The sequence below is a fragment of the Suncus etruscus genome, chromosome 1 (assembly GCF_024139225.1).
Source record: "Suncus etruscus isolate mSunEtr1 chromosome 1, mSunEtr1.pri.cur, whole genome shotgun sequence".
Lineage (NCBI taxonomy): Eukaryota > Metazoa > Chordata > Mammalia > Eulipotyphla > Soricidae > Suncus > Suncus etruscus.
Genome location: NC_064848.1, coordinates 101326371 through 101348589, shown reverse-complemented (window position 1 = coordinate 101348589; position 22219 = coordinate 101326371). Strand labels below are relative to the sequence as shown.

The 22219-nt window shown below is 37.7% G+C and overlaps 1 protein-coding gene across 4 annotated transcripts in view; it reads left to right on the top strand.

The window, feature by feature from the left end:
- The window catches only part of ADAM22 (ADAM metallopeptidase domain 22), a 275390-nt gene that overhangs the window by 54817 nt on the left and 198354 nt on the right, over positions 1-22219 (top strand). The gene's annotated exons all lie outside the window — the stretch shown is intronic.

Below are 22219 nucleotides of genomic sequence, written 5' to 3'. Positions count from 1 at the left end.
TCATGGGTACTACTCCTAGTGGAATTCAGGGGACTATATGTAGTGTCAGGGATCATATCCAGATCAGCTGCATGCAAAGCACATGTTTGACCCACAGTACTATCACCCTGGCCCTGAAATGTCTCTATTAACAACAGAAAAGAGAAAATGAGCCTTTTCTTTTAATGACTCAGAGTTTTGCAACTTTTTCTGAACAAGGTCCTTGTGTCCTACATTAATTTCCTGCTATCGCACCTCTTTTATGAAATTTTTGCTTTGCCCCCCTTGGAATATCCTGGGAACCCACATTGTCTGTAGTTGAGAAATTGATTTAGAGGACTGGCTGGCTGCATTGGTGTGTGATTCCAAATAATGTTATGATAGATAGATTCTTTCATTTCTGAGGATTCTGTTACCAGGAATTCTAGAAATACAAGTAAATTTGGAGATTTTTTATAATATACCTGGAATTTTAGCTGTGGAAAAAAATAGGATATTAGACTTAGAAGTGGACTTTAACAAGTTATATTTAGTCTATTCTCTTTGAGTGAGTGTAGTGTCTACCTATAGCCCTACCTACTGTATTATTACTCTGGCCCACTACTGTCCATATTATTTTTTGTTTTTTTGGGCACACCCAGCAGCACTCAGGGGTTCCTCCTGGCTCTACGCTCAGGAATCGCTCCTGGCAGGCTCGGGGGACCATATGGGATGCCGGGATTCGAACCACCGACCTTCTGCATACTTACCTCCATGCTATCTCTCCAGCCCCTACTGTCCATATATATTTTTATTTTTATTTTTTTTATTTTTGGCCATACTTGGTTGTGCTCAGGGCTTATTCTTTTTATTTTTATTTTTATTTTTTGGGCCATACCCAGCGGTGCTCAGGGGTTACTCCTGGTTATCTCCTCAGAAATAGCTCCTGGCAGGCACAGGGGACCACATGGGACGCTGGGATTTGGATCAACCACCTTAGGTCCTGGATCGGCTGCTTGCAAAGCAAATACCGCTGTGCTATCTCTCTGGCCCCACTGTCCATATTTTTAAAAAGTATTTTTATTCCACTCTCTACTGTGGACAATTAAGACTCAGCATGGTATCTGTCAATCAGTTTTTGAGTTATAGAGTAGTGGCCACAACTTATATATAAGCACATATTTATCCACATGGATACATACATATGTGACTATTTTAAAGCAATTTATATGTTGTAAAGTTTTACAAAATATTGTAAAGAAATATATAATCATTAGAAAAATAGTGAAAAGATTAGAGAAACAACTTCACATAGTTTTACTTTCAGTGGTCCTCAAACTATGGCCCGCGGCCACATATTGTATTTGTATCTGTTTTGTTTCTTCATTGCAAAATAAAATATATGCAGTGTGCATAAGAATTCATTCCTAAGTTTTGTTTTTACTATAGTCAGACCCTCCAGTGGTCTGAGGGACAGTGAACTGGCCCCTGTTTAAAAAGTTTGAGGACACTTGTAAAATATTGGTGACTTTATTTTACTTCTCAACCTTCTCTACCTTCATTTTCCTGTTAGGACTTGTTTCTAAAATCTGTTCATAGATGCTTAGATGGAATTTGAAATTGATTCTATTCAAGTGAATCTTTTATATGCCTCCTGTGGAGCAATGGCTCCCGAGGACACCTCTGATTTATTTTTCTAACATTTATAATACCCTTAAATTAAGTAATCAAAGAAGTGATAGATATTTATATCCATTGTGTCCCATCTACTTTACTCAATTTGGAGAAATTGGAATCCCCAAACTTCTGCTTCTGAAGAAGTGTAAAACATATGACTCATATTTATCAGATCATGAAGCATAGATTACTAAGGAACTTTTTTTTAAAGATATTGATAAGAACCACTGATAAATACTTCCTGTTACTGTACTGTAGATATGAAATTATTAAAAACTTCAGTAGTTTGCTTGAATTGAGAAACAATACTTTCTTTTTTAAACCTGGATTTTGTATTACATAGGTAAATTATTTACCTTATGCTGCAAATTCTAGTATGATTTGAAACAAAGACTTATTTTATGGAGAATGCATTTACTTCAAAGTTTCAGTTTGTTGTTGGTTGTGGGATCATATCCACTGGTACTGGGAGGGTGTGTCACTTTAATTGGTTACTTGGTGGATGGTGAGGTGCCAGGGATGGAACCAAGACCTTTAATACACAAGGCATATCCACTATTACTAGAGCCATATCTTGCTCATATATATTATTTTAGGCTTATATGGATAGAAAGAGCTTGAAGTTGAAAAACTAACTGCTCTTTATAAGTCTTTTTAAATTTTTATCAAATACGTTTAGGACTTGGATTCAGATAGCATTTTGTGGGTTTTGTTTTCTCAAATAAATATATGTAGCTCAATTTCAGTCAGATCCAAAAATACCTATTTTTAGATCAGAGTTAAAAACAAAGTATTATTATGTAATATTCCTTCAGACTGTTCAGTAAACAAGATTATCTGTAACCAAATTTTACAAGGGTTCAACCCTTCTGTTGTAATTTTACAAGAAGATAAAGAATATGGGATGTTTAAAAACGGAAAGCACAGCCAGATTCTATTTTGCCAATATTATGAAGGATGGAAAGCCAATTTTTTGTTTCTTCATGGGGTCATTTGGTTTTGAAATTTAACTATTTAGGACAGTGATATTAATAAAACCAAACATATGGCTTGATCTGGTCCAGCTAGTCCTGAAGCTACATTGGACGTTTCCAGAGGTCAGTAACTATTGTTGTACTTCATTATGAAACATTCCTTATATAGAAAATACTCAATAAAATACATTTAACCGTACTGGAGCAAATCAAACCAAGAGTATTTCTGTAAACATCCCCTTTTCTTCTAGAGGTGATTATTAAACTACCCAAGACAAGCACAGATGGAAAACATTTCCTTTTCCTACTCTTGATTCTTTAATTATAGAAGACCTTACCAAAACAACCCCCCCAACCAATGTGCATATACACATGCAACCCACACTTCACCTACTTTTACACAAAGAAGCAAATAGCCTATGGAATGTGATATGACTGGTTATTTAGACTATGAAGCATAATTAAAAAGAAAGGTCCCATCTTTAATAACTTCTTACTTTGAAAGCAATTCTGTTATACAACTCTCAGATCAGAGATGACTCAACTCTAAAATATTTATTATATTTTATACACTCTCTCCCTCTTATCTTTTTCCGGTTACAACAAAAATTAACTTCCCTCACTCTGTGACCAGGCTCTTTGTTTTTCCTATCTTATATTTTAGAATAGGAAAGAGAATTTGGAATTCAAACATGACAGCTGTCAGAAATATGACAGTCCATGCAGAATGAGGGATGGCATAGAGATTGTGGGAACAGGGTGTTGGAGCAGATAGAAATAAAGTCAAACAGTGCACACTGACATTTTAAAAAACATGGACAGGTTCTGTCTCATCTCCTTGAGGGCTGATTGCTAATTAGTTTTCTCTTGCTTGATTTCCACTGGGATACTTGGATTTTCAGATAGAGGTGAGATCTTTAGGTCCAAAAGACAAGGTATAAATTGAAGACATGGTATTAACTAAATTGAAATTTAGATTTGGAAAATACTGATTTACTAAATTATGCTGTATTTACTCTGGTGACTGAAACCTAATAACAATCATATTTGTAATCAAGATGTTTAAATAAATAAAAAATATACTAAAAAAAGAGATTTTTTTTACTAACTATATAAAAATGATGAGAATAGGACTATAATTAAATGGTGATTTTTTAAGATGATAATGAATTCCTCATTTTAAAAATAATATATTTATTTAAGCACCATGATTAAAAACATGATTGTAGTTTGGTTTCAGTATAAAAAGAACACTTCAGGGCCTGGAGAGATAGCACAGCGGCGTTTGTCTTGCAAGTAGCCGATCCAGAACCAAAGGTGGTTGGTTTGAATCCCGGTGTCCCATATGGTTCCCCGTGCCTGCCAGGAGCTATTTCTGAGCAGACAGCCAGGAGTAACCCCTGAACACCGCCGGGTGTGGCCCAAAAACCAAAAAAAAAAAAAAAAAGAACACTTCACTTCACCAGTGCAACATTGCCATCAACAATATCTCCCATCTCTCTCCTCCCCCACTAGTATTCGATATAGGCCTTCTACTTCTCTCACTCATTGACATTGTCATGATAGTTGTCAGTGTAGTTATTTCTCTAACTGCACTCATCACTCTTTGTGGTGAGCCTAATATCATGAGCCGGTTCTTCCAGCCCTCATCTCTATTGTCTCTCAGCATTATTACAATAACATTTTTTATTTTTCTTAAAACTCTGGCTTAACAGGTATCTATGTACAACTAAATCTTTTGTAGCACTGTTTATAGATGCAGCTATTACAAATTTATTGTGTAGAAGAATACTATGTATTGAATCTTTAATTTTTTATTTGTACCTTAATTTTTTATCTGTACTATTATTTTTGTCACACATATGTATATGTGTGTATATACATCTTCATATCTATACACAAGTGTATCTGTAGAATGTACATTTAAGTACATGCCTTATGTATATGTATACTCATATGTGTATATCTTCATAGTTTTTATTTTGGAGAGGAGAGTTCAGGCCATATCCAACAGTGCTCAGGGATCACTCATGGTGCTAGAAATTTAATCTGAGTTGGCTACATACGAAAAACCGAGCTTTAACCATTTAACTATTTGGCTCCTTATATAATTTTTAAACCTTTGCTAACTGTTATGGGTTCTTTTAAATCCTGAAAAATTGTTTGAAACAGAGAGATGAGCACCCTACTGTGTAGTATAAAAAAACAACAAAATGAAACCTACTAAAAACAATCTATTAAGTCAGATGACAGTGCCACTAACAGTACTTGTCCAGCTTGGCGATGCGATGCTGTCTGAACAATGTTATCTGAAAGACCATCTCTGAGCAGGTGAGATTTGAACTAGAAGGCTCCCACAGCAGAGACAGTCCCAAGTCAGAAACTAACAGCATGTTTTAGAGATAGATGGATAAGGAGATGGATCAGTGTAAGCCAAGAGCTATTAAATGTCTCTGGAAAGTTAGAAGCTTCAAATCATAAGGAACTTTTCTAGGCCACAAAGCTCAGATAGTTGGTAGGCTCTGGAGGTATAGTACAGCAGGAAAGGCTCTTTACTTGTATGGAATCAGTCCTCATTACCACATATGCTCCTTAAGTCACACCAGGAATATGCCCTGAGTGTTCTCCGTGTACCCAAACCCTCTTTCTTTCCTAATCGTATGCTCTTGATGATGCTCTAAATCAGCGTTTCCCTTAGGACCAGAATAATAGTCCAGCAGGGGCTAACCTGACTTCAACGTCCAGTATTCCAGATAGTTCTCTTAATCTACCAGGAATTATTCCTGAGTGCAGAGCCAGTAATAACTCCTGACTATATCTGGGTATAGCTCCCAAACAAGATAAATTAAAAAATAAGCCATTATTTTCTAAAGTGGGTCTTCACACCTCCTTGGAAAGTTGCAAGAATGATTGATGAAGAGTGAAGGATGGGGCTCATAGTCTTGGGAATGATTGGCTTGTATCTTCCATTTGTTTGCTCCAACAAGGTAGATTTCCAGGGGAGCACTGAATAATTTTATTTTTCTGAAAAGAGGAAGTAGGTCAAATAATTTGGGAACATGTAAATAGAGTACTGATTTTTTTAAAATCAACATTGTATGTTGTGTTTTTCAATTTCATCCTTTGACATTATGATCTGATTTTGTTATTTTATATTTTAATGTCTTCTCACAGCAATCACTTCTGGAGTTGTGCTCAATCACTGATTCTGGTACTACCATGCTGCTTATTGTAGCTTTCTTAGAGTTTAAATATTTGACATGGAAACTTGTTCTTCATTTTCTTTTACAAAAATTTTAGATTTTTTTAGGGGGGCAAGGACTTTTCTATATGGAATTTTGTTTTGTTTTGTTTTTGGGCCACACCCAGATGCTCAGGGGTTACTCCTGGCTATGTGTTCAGAAATTGCTCCTGGCTTAGGGGACCATATAGGATGCTGGGGGTCGAACTGTGGTCTGTCCCAGGCTAGTGCGTGCAAGGCAGAGGCCCTACTGCTTGTGCCACTTCTCCAGCCCCTGGAAAATTTTTTTGGGGTCACACCTGGAAGTGTTCAGGGGTTCCTCCTGGCACTGCACTCAGAAATCATTCCTGGCAGGCACAGAGGACCAAATGGAATGCTGGGATGCTAACCACCTTCAGTCCTGGATCAATTGCCTACAGGCAAATGGACTACCATGCGATCTCTCCAGCCCCTCTAAGTGGAAATTTAAGATAATTTTGTCATTTTTTTTTCAAATTTTAATTGAATGTCCCTGATCCTGTATTTTAATTTGTGAAAAATTTACATTTTGCAGTTCTGTGTGTTTCTAAAAACATGCCAAGCATTCTTTTTTAGGATGCCTCTTGTTAAAATTTAGTGCTTTTATCTTTATTTGTCCTGCATTTTTCACATTTTTGGGGAAGTGCCTTTTTTGTTGTTACTGAGGATCTGTTTCTTTTAAGGGACCCCATTCAGAAATGCTGGGAGTCTGGATGTTTTTCCCCAGTGATGGTTGGCCTGGTAGTGTGATTTGCAGGGTTACATCCAGTATAGCTGGGACATGGCAGGTAGGAAGTTGAGTGCTTGGAGGGGCATATGGTGCAGGGCATCTCAAAGGACCTTACTATACATGTTGGGCATGTGTTTCATCACTTGAGACATCTTACTAGTACTTATTTCATATTTTGTAATTAGTTACTGGTATCATTTTAATATTGCTACAGGTTTTTATGGTTTCTTTTCAGTTTCTAGTTTATGGTAATCAGTGGTTAATCACAAAAATTTTCCCTTTTCTTATCTAAAGAGTACATTGTATTACAATTGCAAATTCTAATATTATATCTAGAAGTTCTTGAACTCTATTGTTTGGCATGGTTATTTTTGTCATGGTTATTTTTTAATGATAAGGCTATTCAGCATTCATTGTTAAGAATGTTGATTATTTGGGGCGGGCGGTGGCGCTAAAGGTAAGGTGCCTGCCTTGCCTGCGCTAGCCTTGGACGGACCGCGGTTCGATCCCCCGGTGTCCCATATGGTCCCCCAAGCCAGGAGCAACTTCTGAGCACATAGCCAGGAGTAACCCCTGAGCATTACTGGGTGTGGCCCAAAAATCAAAAAAAAAAAAAAGAATGTTGATTATTGAGAGCTAGTATTTATCATGTTATTGCAATATCCCATATTTTATTTACTATTTTTTAAAGAAATGGGTATCAGGCTTTTTGATTGCCTTTCTAGTCCATTTAGTGAATATCTATGTTTTCATATTTGACCTGGTATGATTTATTATGTTAATTTATTTGGTCATTAAAAACTGGTCCAGAATGATAGTGGGTAGGGTGCTTGACAGGAGTGATTCCTGAGTGCAGACTAGAAATAGCCTGGTTTGGGAAAAACCAAAATAAACATTATGGGCCAGACAGATAGGACAGTGGATAGGGCACTTGCCTTGAATGCTGCTGAACTAGGTTTAATCCCCGGCATCCTGTATGATTCCCTGAACACTACCAGGAATAATCCCTGAATATAGAGCCACAACTAACTCCTGAGCATAGCCAGGTGTGGCCCCCCAAATATATTAATCTTGTCTACAGAGGGTAAATTATACAGGGGTTAAAGTGCTAGACTTGTATTTTGTTTATCCTGGTTCAAATACCCAGCACCACATATGGCCCCTGAGCACTGCCAGAGGTCACTCTAAAGCACAGTACCAGGAATAGCCCACAAGAAACCAAAAAAAAAAATAATAATAAAATAAATAAAATAAAATAAAAAACCCAACTGGTTTGTCATGTTGAATAATTCATTGTTCTGACATGCAGATTACTGGTTTTTCTGGGCTGTGACTGTAAAATGACATTACACCTTCTGTGTTGTTTTTTTTTTTTTAATCTAAATTAGTATAGCACAAGATTCCACTGGCCTTCTTGCCTTAAAGGACCCTGTTTCAAGTGTTTTCCTTTGCTGTTTCTGAGATTTGTTCTTGAATTCTTTTCTTGCAATGTTATTCCTGGCTCAAACAGACCCATTGCAAGTAATCCTTCCAACAGCTGCTTTGTGGGCAGTTACCCACTAGCAAGAGCTACCAGTGTCTATCAGAAGTAGTCCTTACACAAGTCCAGACTCAAGTAGCCATGCTTTTGTGGGGTTGGTGCCTCTTGAGAATAGAGTGCAGACTCTCTGCTGAGAGCTTAGCAGAGAAAAGTCATTTCTATGGTTCAGAGCATCTTACCTTCTGCCTCCAACAGCAGCATGGACATGCACTCAGAAAGTAAAGCTCAGCCTATATTCTCAGAATAGTTATTTCACTAGACTTTCATGACTCAGCAATAGATTTCCCAAATATGGCTTTTTATTAAACTTAAGACAATTTCCCATGTGGTAGAACTACAGCATAGGGTGTATGTTCTCATCACAGTCAATTTCCTATATAACGGGAATAACAGACCAGAATTTCACAGCCTTCCTGCCTTAGGTCTGATTTCTTATTTCCTCTGGTTTAGTGCTTAGACAGGACAAACTGTAGTTTTCAGGAATGGAGAAGACAAATAAAGAATATGTAGTGACACAACTTTGTAATTAACACCTTGAAATAAGTGTAATTGCTTTTCCCTTCTGGCTCAAGCTTTCCCAGAATTCAGAGAACTTTAAGACTTTTCTTATGGGGCTATTTTCCAAAAGATAGATTTCACATTGCAAATTATTGTTTTATTTGAAAATACAACAGCTGATTTTGGAGCAGTTTGGTGCTTAAAATGTTAAGATCTGATTTTTCAGGTACCTCTGAAAGATTTATTAGCTTCAAAATACTTTTACCATTATATTTTTAGAAGTTTTATATTATATGTGAGACTATTATTATCATTGATTTAAAAGTTGTATAAATGAATTTTCCCTTATTAAAATCGTCTGGAATATAATAGCATATCATAGAAGTATAGAAGCTAATAAATATCCATATATGTATCTGTATGTTTAAAAGTTCTTATCTTGGGGCCGAGAGATAGCATGGAGGTAGGGCATTTGCATTGCATGCAGAAGGACAGTGATTTGAATCCCAGTGCCCCATATGGTCACCTGAGCCTGCCAGGAATAATTTTTGAGCGCAAAGCTAGAAATAACCCCTGAGCACTGCTGGGTGTGACCTCCCCCCAAAAAAGTTCTTATCTTTACCCTCATCTATTTTAAAGAGACTAAGTAGCCTTATGTAATAAATAACCTTTAATAAACAATCATAGATGGCTAATGATATATAAGTTTACTTTTATTTTTAGTTTAATTTCTGGTGTCAGGGATTAAACCCAGGACCTGATACATCTGAAGTTTGTGCTCAATCTATTCTTTTTTTAAAACAACTCGGGGCATTTTTTTTCCCCAATGAATGCTTCATATCATAAAAAATTTTGCTTCTATAAGTATATATTTGTATGAAATTTTAAGAACAATTTGTAATTTTCTCTATTTATTTTATAACTTCTTTGTGTGTGTGTGTGTGTGTGTGTGTGTGTGTGTGTGTGTGTGTGTGTGTGTGTGGGGTGGAGATGAGTGTAGGCCACACCCAACCATGCTCAGAACTTACAACTGGCTCTGTGATTAGGAATCATTCCTGGTAGTGTTTAAGGGAGTGTATGCTGTGCTAGGAATCAAACAAGGGTCGATTCAAGGCAAATTTAACTTCTAAAACTCTCTCTAGCCCTTATATCTTATTTTTCAATGCTGCTTTAATTCTTGCTTATCAAATATAACAAACTTTTTTTTAAAAAACATACATATAGCAAAATATAAGGCACTTGGCTTTAGTTTTTTTGTGGAACAATTGACAGTGCTGAGGAATTACTATTGTTCAGTACTGAAAGGAAGTGCAGAGATCAAACCCTGGGCTTTTATATGCAAAGCTTTAGCTCTCTAAAGCATCTCCCTGTCCCTAACCTTTGATTTAATTAAACAGTTTAATTGTATTATTTTATATGCTTTTAAAGTCACCCTTTTCAGGGGTCAGATTCATGGTACAGAAAGAGGGTGCTTGTTTTGCATTCAGTTGACTGATGGTCAATTTCTAGAAACATTTATGGCCCCCCAAGATCCACCAGGAGTGATTCCCGAGTGTATACTCAGAAGTTAACCCTGAATACTGCTAGGTGTGTCCCACCCTCCAAAAAATCCACCTGTTTAAAATGGACAAAGCAGTGATATATGAGGCCATGTCATGGTTCAATTCTCTGCCACCATAGAGACCACATGTGGTCTCTAGCACTTCCAGGGATCACAGAGCCAGGAATAGCCCCTAAGTACTATCAAATGTCCTCTCCCACAAAATAAATATTTAAAAAATTAAGTATATCACTTTTATTTTTCCAGTAAGATTCCCTCATTTTTGTTTATAACAATTCCCAATTTCATCCCCAGTTCCAGTCAATCATTTATTGAATTGTTTACAAATTGGCTTTCTCTGAATGTATCAAATAGAAGGAAACATAGAATTTGTATTCCTTTTTTTTTTTTTTTTTGGTTTTTGGGCCACACCTGGTAACGCTCAGGGATTACTCCTGGCTATGTGCTCAGAAGTTGCTCCTGGCTTGGGGGACCATATGGGACACCAGGGGATCGAACCGCAGTCCGTCCAAGGCTAGCGCAGGCAAGGCAGGCACCTTACTTTCAGCGCCACCGCCTGGCTCCAATTTGTATTCCTTTATATGACTTCATTGATTTAGTGTATTTGAGGTTTACCTATGATATAGCATGTTAATAGTTTTTGGTTTCTTATTATTTTATTGTATTTAAACTATAATGATATCTATACATTCACCTGGTGATGGGACAATTTAGTTTCTAGGGAGGCTTTTGTTGTTAAGTTTGCTTTTATTTTTTCCCCAATTTATTTCTGCTTCCCTTCAATGTTGTACTTGTGGTGATCAGCACTTCTTGCTCACATGCTTGTCTGTGTTGCTCAACAGTTTAGCATAGTGTGTCATGGTGCTCACCAAGATTTGGGATTCCTTTAGTTATGGTGTTTGCATGCATGTTCATTGTGGTCAGTCTCTTATGGGGTATACAAGTTATGGTTATAGTGTTTACTTAGTATGGTAATCATCAGGGGTCCCATTTCCTGGCCAACGAGCTCACACATTTGGTGCCTGCTTTATTATGGAACTTACACATCCTTGACTGCAGTACATCACTTGTGGCACTAGGAATTAGAGGCAGCACAGTTATCAGAATTGGGTTAGGCACATATGGGACACCAGGTGTTTGAATGCACAGCTGTACATTTGCAAGGCTGTACATTTGCAAGCCCCTGTGTTCTTCCTCCAGGAATTGCCAAGTTTCAGTGTTGAGCTATGATGAGTAATGTTGCTGTGAACAATCAAATGAAAGTTTTATGTGGATTTTTATTTTCAATTTTTTAGATAGATCTCTTTGAAATAGAATCATTGGGTCCCTATGGTGATTTTGCTTTTTGTGTTTTCAGATATGCTCAACTGTTTTCGAAAACAGACTTTGAGCTATACTCTATTTTAATTAATAAGTGTTTGTAGTTTGAGTTGTGGTTCATTGGTAGTGTGCCTGCCTTGTTGGCATGAAGCTGTGATGGTTATCACATGCTGTGTCACTTCTGTTGTGATTACAGTTGCCACAACAAAGGGTGTTGATCTTTAATATGCTGCAGTCTTTTGTGTGTAAACTCCACAACTAGAGTGTCTCTTTTTAAAAAGAAGGGAAAGGATAGTTAAGGAGAGCTTTTGTTTGAAAGCAGGGATTATGATCCAATCCTACAACTAAGGACCAGTCACAGGGGTAAGGTAGAGAAGAGTTTATTGGTAAGTTATTTGGACCTCATCCAGTGACGCTTAGAGATTACTCCTAGCTATGCACTCAGAAATCGGTCCTGGCTTGGGAGACCATATGGGACACCAGGGATTGAACCAAGGTCTGTTCTGGATCAGCCACATGAAAGGCAAACACCCTACTGCTGCGCTATAGCTCCAGCCCCAAGAAGAATTTATTGGTTTTATTGTTTCTATGTTAAAGCCAAAGATTCTTGGGATACTACTCCTACCTAAAAGGTGGGGATAATTCCTGGTGTTGCTCATGGAATCATGCAGTTCAGGGATTGGCTCTGGAACTCTTGCAGGAAAAACATGCTTACTAATCTTTAAACTTTTTTTTTTTTTTGGTTTTTGGGTCACACCCGTTTGATGCTCAGGGGTTACTCCTGGCTATGAGCTCAGAAGCCACTCCTGGTTTGGGGGGACCATATGGGATGCTGGGGGATCGAACTACGGTCCATCCTACGCTAGCGCTTGCAAGGCAAACACCTGACCTCTAGCACCAGCTTCCTGGCCCCATCTTTAAACTTTTTAAACAGGGGGTCAGTTCACTGTCCCTCAGACCATTGGAGGGCTGGACTATAGTAAAAACAAAAACTATGAACAAATTCCTATGTACCCTGCAAATATCTTAATTTGAAGTGAAGAAACAAAATGGGAACAAATACAATTTGTGGCCCACAGGCTACAGTTAGAGGACCATTGCTTGAGTCATCTCTCTAGTCCTAGCATGCAGGGAAGTTTTAATCTGTGTAGTGTTCTACCAAACTTGGATCCTTTATTTGAAAATGTTGTCTTGGCTGACAGAATTCTCCAACAGAATGTTGCAGCATGGGGCCTTTTTATAACAACCAGCAAAGATGGTCTTTTTCTTTTTTTTTATTACCACAGATGGAGGAATCCAGGGTGTTGATATGTTTTTATGGTATCAGTAAGGAAACATCAGTGAATGGGCTTCTTTCAATGGAACCCCATAGTGAGTTGAGTTAGGCTGCTGAGTCACATTAATTACTTTTTACCTAGATGTTCATTATGGAGGTCAGAGACATGATGACGGTTGACTCAAAATAGGTTCCATAATCCCAATCATGGTTGGATAGAGCATGCTCCATATTATCAGGGGACAGCATGATACTTTAGTGCTGTCTTTTGTGGAGCATTTATGTTCTGTTGTACAGTCAAGATTTCCTTCCTTCATATATGAATGTGATACTTGGTATTTTTCAAATTCCCTTGTCAGGCATTGTTGCCTGAAGGTTGAGCCAAGTTTCCAGCTTCTCTTTTGCTGACCTTAGGTAGCCATGAGATGCTCTAGCAATGCTGACTTTTTTGAAGGTAAGGAATACTTGCTTAAAGGAAGACCCATCATTTCAGCATAAACTGCCCTTTATGTTATAGCAGAAGTTGTGTTTATTCTGGGGATGGGAATCTTAGGAATTTAAGACCAAGAAACTTATGTCCTAAGTGACTTCTATGAGAGTGTATCCCCATGAAGGACCAACTGGTCACTTACCTTTTTGTTTTAAGTCACATTTCTTTTTTTTGGGGGGGGGCACACCCAGCATTGCTCAGGGGTTACTCCTGGCTGTCTGCTCAGAAATAGCTTCTGGCAGGCACGGGGGGGGGGGGGGGGGCATATGGGACACTGGGATTTGAACCAACCACCTTTGGTCCTGGATCGGCTGCTGTTCCAATTCTTCAAGGATGTCGTAAAATCATTTACTTGACTATCACATAAAGTCTGCTATTCTAGGAACTGGCTTCTCTCTTCATCTTTATCTTTACTTTTAATGTCTGTAATATATCCATCTATTTTTGTGATTAGGGTCTGATTTTGGGACCACTTTTACATGCAACAGGACTTTAGGAATTAGAGTCTTTTATAGGGTTCAGAAGACCAAACTTGTGGGTGGGGAAGAAGCTTAAGGCATGAGTCAATTCTTTTATAAGGACAGATCCCAGCTGAGTAAAGTGGAATGGAGTCAGGCTCCTATATATCTTCACATATTGGACATTCTGTTTTCTAGATTGTTTTAAAAAAAGCCTTGTGCAATTGCTTTTCATCTCCTCGCTTTATATGACCTTAAAATATTTTAAAGCATTACCCACTTTTTAAAAAATATAGAGTAATATGGAGATTTCAGCATAATTTGAGCATGCTATTTAAATTTTAAATAAAGCCATTATAAAAGTATTAAATATAAACAGCATTATTTATGGTCCTTGATTTTTCAAAGAAAACAATATTACTATTGTTTTTATAGATAAAATGATTGCTCTATGTTTTTATTATGGAGATGAAAATACAATTTGCTAGATTTGGTAAATATTACTAGCGTACTTTTGTAGTTATCCCCTCCCCCAACTTCTTGTTTATCTCACCTGAATGATCAGAACCACCCACACCTGGAATGGGTGGGAAGATGAGTCTGCTTGGGGTGTGGGAAGAGGTGCTAAGAAGGAGAGTTAAAGAAAAGGGAGAATCAGCAGAGAGAATCAATGAGAATCAACAAGGAGGATCAACAAGGAGATACCGGATTCAGCTGCAGCAAAACCCCTAGCTCAAGGACATTACAGAACTCTGAAATGCTGCAAATCATATATTAAACTCTAGACCAAAGGCTGTGATACGAAAACGTGCCTTGGCTTTCACTCCCTACAAGAATATCTCAGAAGACCTAATTGGGAGGCCTATATTGCCTATATAAGCTTAATACCTTTATAATAATGCCTCTTAAGATATGTATTCCTAAACATACAGATAGCCTCCCCATCACTTTCTTTTTTCAAATACCTTTTTTTCCCTCAATTTAATTTTTTTACCTCAGTTTTATCTATTTGTTCTATTTTTTTTTATATATACATATTTTCTCTATCCTCACCAGTTTTGGTGCTCCTTGGTACAAAAACCAAAAAAATGTCTTGCCTGGGATAAAAGCTCAGACCACACCACAGATACTGTATGTGTAGCCTGTCATCCTTACCCAATACAAAAGGCACAGTAACTAAGGGGAAATCATGGACTCAGATACAAGATCTTATCTTCTAAGGATAAGAACTCACACTTTTTATACAAGGGTGCCTCCCATCTTGGACATATGCCATGCGGATACAACTCAGTCTGCTCGAGGACAGTGTTAGTTCATTCTCAAATCCCAGATCCCAGACGTAGAACTGAAACAACCCCCTGCAACAACACCAGGAACTAAGCTCCGTTGGGAGATATACTTGTGGCAGTGTAAATATAACAACGAGGACATCACTAACACTAAGTGGAAATCAGAAGATGTATCACTCTTTGAACTATGAAAAATAAGAGTACTAACTACAGAAAACTGACTTTGACAACTGTGACTGGGCAGAACTTACCTTGAGACCATTAAGGAAAACTCTACCCTAGGCTATAGCCCAGGTCTCTTACAAAAATCAAGATTTCTTAGTCCAGAGGCCCAATTCTGACAACAGAGACTGAGCAGAACCTTTGGAACCATAATTTCCTAGACTTTGGCTTAGGGACCGAGCAAAAACATGGAGCACATGATACAGAAAACTGAACACACCAACAATGTTGGAACAGAACCTCAAGACTCTATCCTAGGTCCTGTCCTAGGACCTGTACAAATACCAAGATTGCTTGCTACAGTGGCCTGATTTTCTCATCCACAATTGAGAGGAAAGGTTCCTGACACCATAAAAAACAAAACAAAAACAAAACAAAAAAAAAAGCAAAACAAAAAAACCCTGGGATATGGCAAGGAGAAGGTATGGAGCCAGTGGTTGTTCCCATGACAATATGCTTCAAGAGTGGAGAAACCCTGAATCTCTTAGGCCATGAGAATTTCCTTCCTTCCCCAATACTTACGGTGCCTATACAAAAAAAAAAAAAAAACAAAAGATGGGGTAACACCAAACCCTGCCACACCAGCACTTTTTCTGGTTTTGTTTTGTTTTGTTTTTTTGTTTGTTTTTTGTTATTATTTTCCTTCTCTTTTTCTTCCACTTTTTTCTTTCTTTTTCACCCTTGTGGATATTATTCGGTGATTTTTTTTCTTTTCTTTTCTTTTTTTTTTTTAGTAGTTGATACCAAATTTTTTCTTCTCTTTTCCTTAACCTTTTTATCTCTAACAGAACAGCATAACTTGAATCATTCAGCCTTATAAATTGAAGTGGGAAAAGGATGATACCAGGACCAGTCATATGAACATGTAGTGTATATAAAGAATGACCAGACTGGGACACCAAACAGAATAGTTACTCAACCTACAACAAGCTGTAAAGTGGAGACCAGTTACACTAGTATTCTGGGGGAGGGGGTAAAGGAGGGAGATATGGGAGACATGCTGGAAACAGGAGTGGAGGGAGGACAACATTGGTGGTGGGAATGCCCTTCATTCATTGTCACTATGTACCATAAATAATTCTGTGTAATGAACTTCAGTCACAATAAAAATTAAAAAACAAGGGCCCAGAGAGATGGCACAGTGGCGTTTGCCTTGCAAGCAGCCGACCCAGGACCAAAGGTGGTTGGTTCGAATCCCGGTGTCCCATATGGTCTCCCGTGCCTGCCAGGAGCTATTTCTGAGCAGACAGCCAGGAGTAACCCCTGAGCACCGCTGGGTGTGACCCAAAAACTAAAAAAAACTAAAAAAAAAAAAACATTAAAAAACAAAAACAAAAAACAAGGAGAATCAGCAAAGGGCAGTCAGTCAGCCAGCAGCCTGGAGAGCAGCTGGAAGAGAACCAGAATTAAGAGAGAGAGTGAGAGAAGGAGCAGAGAAGTGGCTACTTGGAAAAGGCTTAGCATAGAAGCCATATGAGGACATGTACATGCGGTTAGGACTGGGAAATAAAGCTGGCTGACTCCTGGAACTAAATCTGACTGCTTTGTGAATCTCTCTACTCTTACCCTGCAACCTTCAGACCCGCCAGTCCGTTGGTGCTGCAGGAGCCAGGCAGAGTCAAGCTGAGTAAGGCCTCACCATCCCCCTAGGAACATAATTGGACTGTCTCAATATATTAAAATAACATACTTTAATGAAACCTAGAAATAATTTTTTTAAATTTTTATTGTGGCTGAAATGGAAACCGAGAAATAATTTTGCATTTTTTTTTTTTTTGGTTTTTGGGCCACACCCGTTTGATGCTCAGGGGTTACTCCTGGCTATGTGCTCAGAAATCGCCCCTGGCTTGGGGGGACCATATGGGACGCCGGGGGATCGAACCGCGGTCCTTCCTTGGCTAGCGCTTGCAAGGCAGACACCTTACCTCCAGCGCCACCTACCCGGCCCCATAATTTTGCATTTTTAGAGTGATTGGAGTTAATTTATCAAAGCCTAGTACTCTTTTCTTCAGGTCATAACATACTGTTACATGGGTATGTTCGATACAAGTTTATGATACAGTTGTTAAAATACTGGTTAGGGAGCTGAAGTAATTTTGAAGGGGGTAGGGTGCTTGTTTTGCAAACGGCCAACCCAAGATTCCATCCCCAGAACCCCACACTGTCCTCTGCACTGCTAGAAGTAATTCCTGAGTCAGAGCCAGAAGTATTCCCTGAAAATTGCCAGGTGTGGTCACTCAAAAAATATAACAACAAAAAAAATTAAAAAATGAGTAAGTGGGGCTGGAGAGATAGCACAGCGGTGTTTGCCTTGCAAGCAGCCAATCCAGGACCTAAGGTGGTTGGTTCGAATCCCGGCGTCCCATATGGTCCCCCATGCCTGCCAGGAGCTATTTCTGAGCCGATAGCCAGGAGTAACCCCTGAGCACTGCTGGGTGTGGCCTAAAAAAACAAAAAAAATGAGTAAGTAAAATATTTTTAAGGTAAATACACAATTTGAGTCATGAGATACTTGCTCTGTGATAGCAATGTTTGTTTTGTAGTAAAGATTGTTTCAGAGTGAGGTATAAGGTACTTGTTTTTGGCAGGTGATACCATCTGCATAGAGCTGGCTTGCTGATCTTTTTCTCTGAAATATTTCTCTCACACATACAAAAAATATCAATCTGTTATTTCACACCGTGAGTCTATATTTTTTTACACTTTACCTGTTGGCATGTGTTCACAGCCTGTGGGAGTTAAGGAAGTAGATTGTATCCTGCACACTTGTGCCATGAGTCTGACTGTCACTTTTCCCAGTGAAGAACTATGGCCACATTTTTCTCATAATTTCTTAAAAAATGACCTACACTGCAATAGAAGTGATATTATTATTGCACTACTAAGAAGCAAAAATTAACAACCTCGTTATTAAAGTGAAAGTTTTATAGAGACTCAAATTTTCCCCTTAGAAACTGGTATAAGATGAAAGATCATCTTGAACTTCCTCTGGAAAATAGTCCCAGAAATGGATGTTAAGAAGCCAGAGATAGCAAGTGATGGCAAAACAATTAGATTGGAACTTTCTGGTAGTCTTCCTGGAGACCATATAGGGTCCTGGGGTTCGCCAGGTGCAGTGCAAATACCTTTCCTCCTATACTATTGTTCTGGCCCCTACACTTGAAAAATACTTTTTAAGATGCAATATAAAATATAGAAGATTTCATTGGGCTTATGACATATCCTGAGAGTTATTTTATTAATGTATTCGAATCAAAATGTCTCTTGGATTGAAAAAAACAGTTATGACAAATTTCTATGTATACTAAACAGAAACAGATGGAAAGCTTAAAAATTAATCTTTATTTACTTTTGCCAAGTGATTAGTTTTTTCAAAAATATGGAAAGAAAAATTGACAAAGAAAATTTAAATTTAATACTTAGAGGAACAACATGAAGTGGGCCCAACTTTGGTACATTCTATATTTATAACTTAGATTTAATTCTGACTATACCTTTTGATATTTATTGCACTTCGTACAGCATCACACAATCAACACATAAGATCTCACAGAAAGTATATAACTTAGGTTCTGATTTCATAAAGCTTCCTGAACATCTGAATTTACTTAATGTCTGAGTTCAAGTTACCAGAGACCAGTTTGGCAGCATATATTTGGCAGTCTTATATTTCTGGCTTCTGTGCTTATATCAGCATACTCAGCTCTGGCACTTCAGCCACTGGCTAGATGGGAGAGAGGATGCAGGTGCACAGTGGAATGGTCACTTAGTACTCTACTGTGTTGCTTCTAAGTCTGACACGTTGAAGAAGGGTACAGTGATTGTCTCAGTCAAGGGTCCAAATTTTCCTACTTTTATACACAGTTCTTACTATACTATTGGTCTTTATGAGGAGATGTCTTCAAAGTGGTGATCTGTTATCCCAAATTCCTTACCAAAGGTACCAGAATCTCTCTTTATTGGTCTACTTCCAGGCCCACGTCCAGGAGTAGTTTGTCCTTGCCTTATTCTTACATCTGATTGGTCACTCCAGGTGCAGCTCTCCTTACTTTGGGCCTGTCAGGTGATAGGATGAGTCTCTTCATTTAGTTTTACCTTTTATATGTGCTCTTATCACAGAGCATTCTATGAACCTGAAATCTCTGCAGAAAGAGAAATAAAACATTAGACTATTATATACATAGGATACATAAGAATTATCCCCCTTTACATGTTATCAACTGGTTGTTGGAGAACTTATTATTTTATTGGCTTTATTAAAATTTTAAGAGATTATAAATAATTAAAAACAAATTTCTACATTCTAATCTAGTGAATTACTGTATTATTCAATCATTTATTCATCCATTCATCAGTCATCTAGAGAGCACTCATAACTTTATTTTGGAAGCACAAAACAATATGGAAAGACAAGGGCCCCATGCTCAAGAACTTGAGAGGCTGGTCTGGCTAGCAACACAAGCAGTTGTGGACAGTATGTGGGGCCATATCACAGGGAGGACCACTATGCTAGTGTTGCCAATAAACTTCACAGAAGTTTATTGGACACTAACATATTATATTGTTTGTTGGTGATTTTTTATTGAAAATGTTTTATAGATACCAGCCTGTTTACCAGTTTTATATTTTTGCACCATGAGCCACCAACATTCTTTTTTTAAATACATTTAAATGCTGAAATATGCTTAAGGAATAATCCAAATAGCATAGATGTATAATTTAAAAATATTAGAATGTCTGTATAATTACTACCCTGCTGTTGAAAGAACATTTTCTACATCTCTAGTATACTTTCTTCTTCCCACTAATGGAAACAATTATCCTGGGTTTTTTTTGGTAACTATTGTTTTTTGTTTGTTGGGTTGGTTTTTGGGCCACATCTGATGGCTCTCAGGGATTTCTCTGGGCTATATGCTCAGAAATTGCTCCTGGCTTGGGGGACCTTATGGGATGCTGGTGATCGAACCAGGGTCATAGAGATTGGATGCACGCAAGGCAAAAACCCTAACATGGTGCTATTGCTCTGGCCCCTATATTGGTATTTTTAATCACATCTATATACTTTCCTAAACACAAAGGTTTTCTTTTTTGCTGTGATTACCCCTAACTTGGAATCGTGAACAGATTAAATTGTAAGACTAATGCAAGAAATGTCTTTGTTTTGCTTCCCCTTGATAACTTCTATCTCTAATGAAAAATTAAAGTTTATTTACAGGATATGAAGTCAAATATATATGAAAGAAAAAAAGCAAATAAAATGCCCTTTAGATTATCTTGAACCTGAAGAGAACTAAATCCATTCATCTACAGAATCAAGAAAGTGATTGCTGAAAGTCTATTCCAAAATGAGAAATACCATGATAAGAACTATCTGGTCATAGCAAAACCTATCAATCAACTGTATATTTATTTTATTTTATTTGTGTGTGTGTGTGTGTGTGTGTGTGTGTGTGTGTGTGTGTGTGTGTGTGTGTGTGTAACACTCAACAATGCTCAAAGGTTATTCCTGGGTTTATATTCAGGAATTACTTCTTGCTTTGCTTGGAGGACCATATGGGATGCTGGGGATTGAACCTAACTAAATCAAATTCATGCAAGGTAATTATCTTACCTACTATACTATCTCTCCTGCCCTCATGAAGTTTTATTTTTGTGGATTCTGTATGACTCCATAAAACTTTTCAAACCTAAGGCAAAAGAGTCAAATTTGAGCTTTGTCTCCTATTTCTTTGAAGAAGACCAGAGAGATAAGTACAGAATTAAGAGTTTTGCTTTGACTAGTTGACCCTAGTACCTTTAGCATATGGTATATTGAGCACAAAGTCAGGAATAGCTCGTGAGCACTGTTAGGTGTGCTCTAACCCCTGCCTCTAATTGATCTAGTTTTTATATTTAAATTTTTTAAAATAAAAAATTTTGAGGGGCTGCTATATTAGTGTGCCAGGCAGGACAGTTGCCTTGCATGTAGCTGACCTGGGTTTTATTCTGATATTCAGGTATGACCTTAAACAAAACCAACAATTAAATAATAATAATAAAATAAAACATTTGAACAAAAGATGAACTTGTGGATTTTCTTTTTTTATGCTTTTACTGGTAGTCACATTATTTGTCTCAGGTTGGCTTGCATTAGCCATTTATTTTCTTTGGCTCCTGTGTCTTTTCAATATTCCTCTGTTTACCTTTTTTTTTTTTTTTTTTTTTTTTTGGTTTTTGGGCCACACCCGGCAGTGTTCAGGGGTTACTCTTGGCTGTCTGCTCAGAAATAGCTCCTGGCAGGCACAGGGGACCATATGGGACACCGGGATTCGAACCAACCACCTTTGGTCCTGGATCGGCTGCTTGCAAGGCAAACGCTGCTGTGCTATCTCTCCAGACCCCTCTGTTTATCTTAAAGTACGTTTTTTGATTTCTGATTTAGTAAGGGAGTTTTCTTGCATTCTAAGAGAATGAAGTTCACATTTTTTACTTCAGATCTGATTTATCGTTTTTTTGTGGTAGCCTGTTTATATGTTCCCTTGATCTGCACTTTGCTGTTTTAATTCTTTATTATTATCCTCTTACTATAGTAGAAACACAACTGACAGCTAATACTTATTTCTAATAAAATATTGAGCCAACACACAATTAATGATCAGATACTGATTATGTGTCTTTTGAGGAAGATTGAATTACAAATAATTAAATTGTGTGCAATAAAGTGGAGGCTAAAGTAATAATCAGGATCTTAAATGAGGAATTCAAAGGGAATAGTTCTTATTTTCTAAGGTTGGAACAATTTTAAAGAAATTGCATATTTTTGATTCCCTAACTTCCAGTGAAAATCCAGTGAAAAAATTTTTCCTACTGCCCAAAGACTTTTTTTTTTTTTTTTTTTTTTTGGTTTTTGGGCCACACCCGGCGGTGTTCAGGGGTTACTCCTGGCTGTCTGCTCAGAAATAGCTCCTGGCAGGCACGGGGGACCATA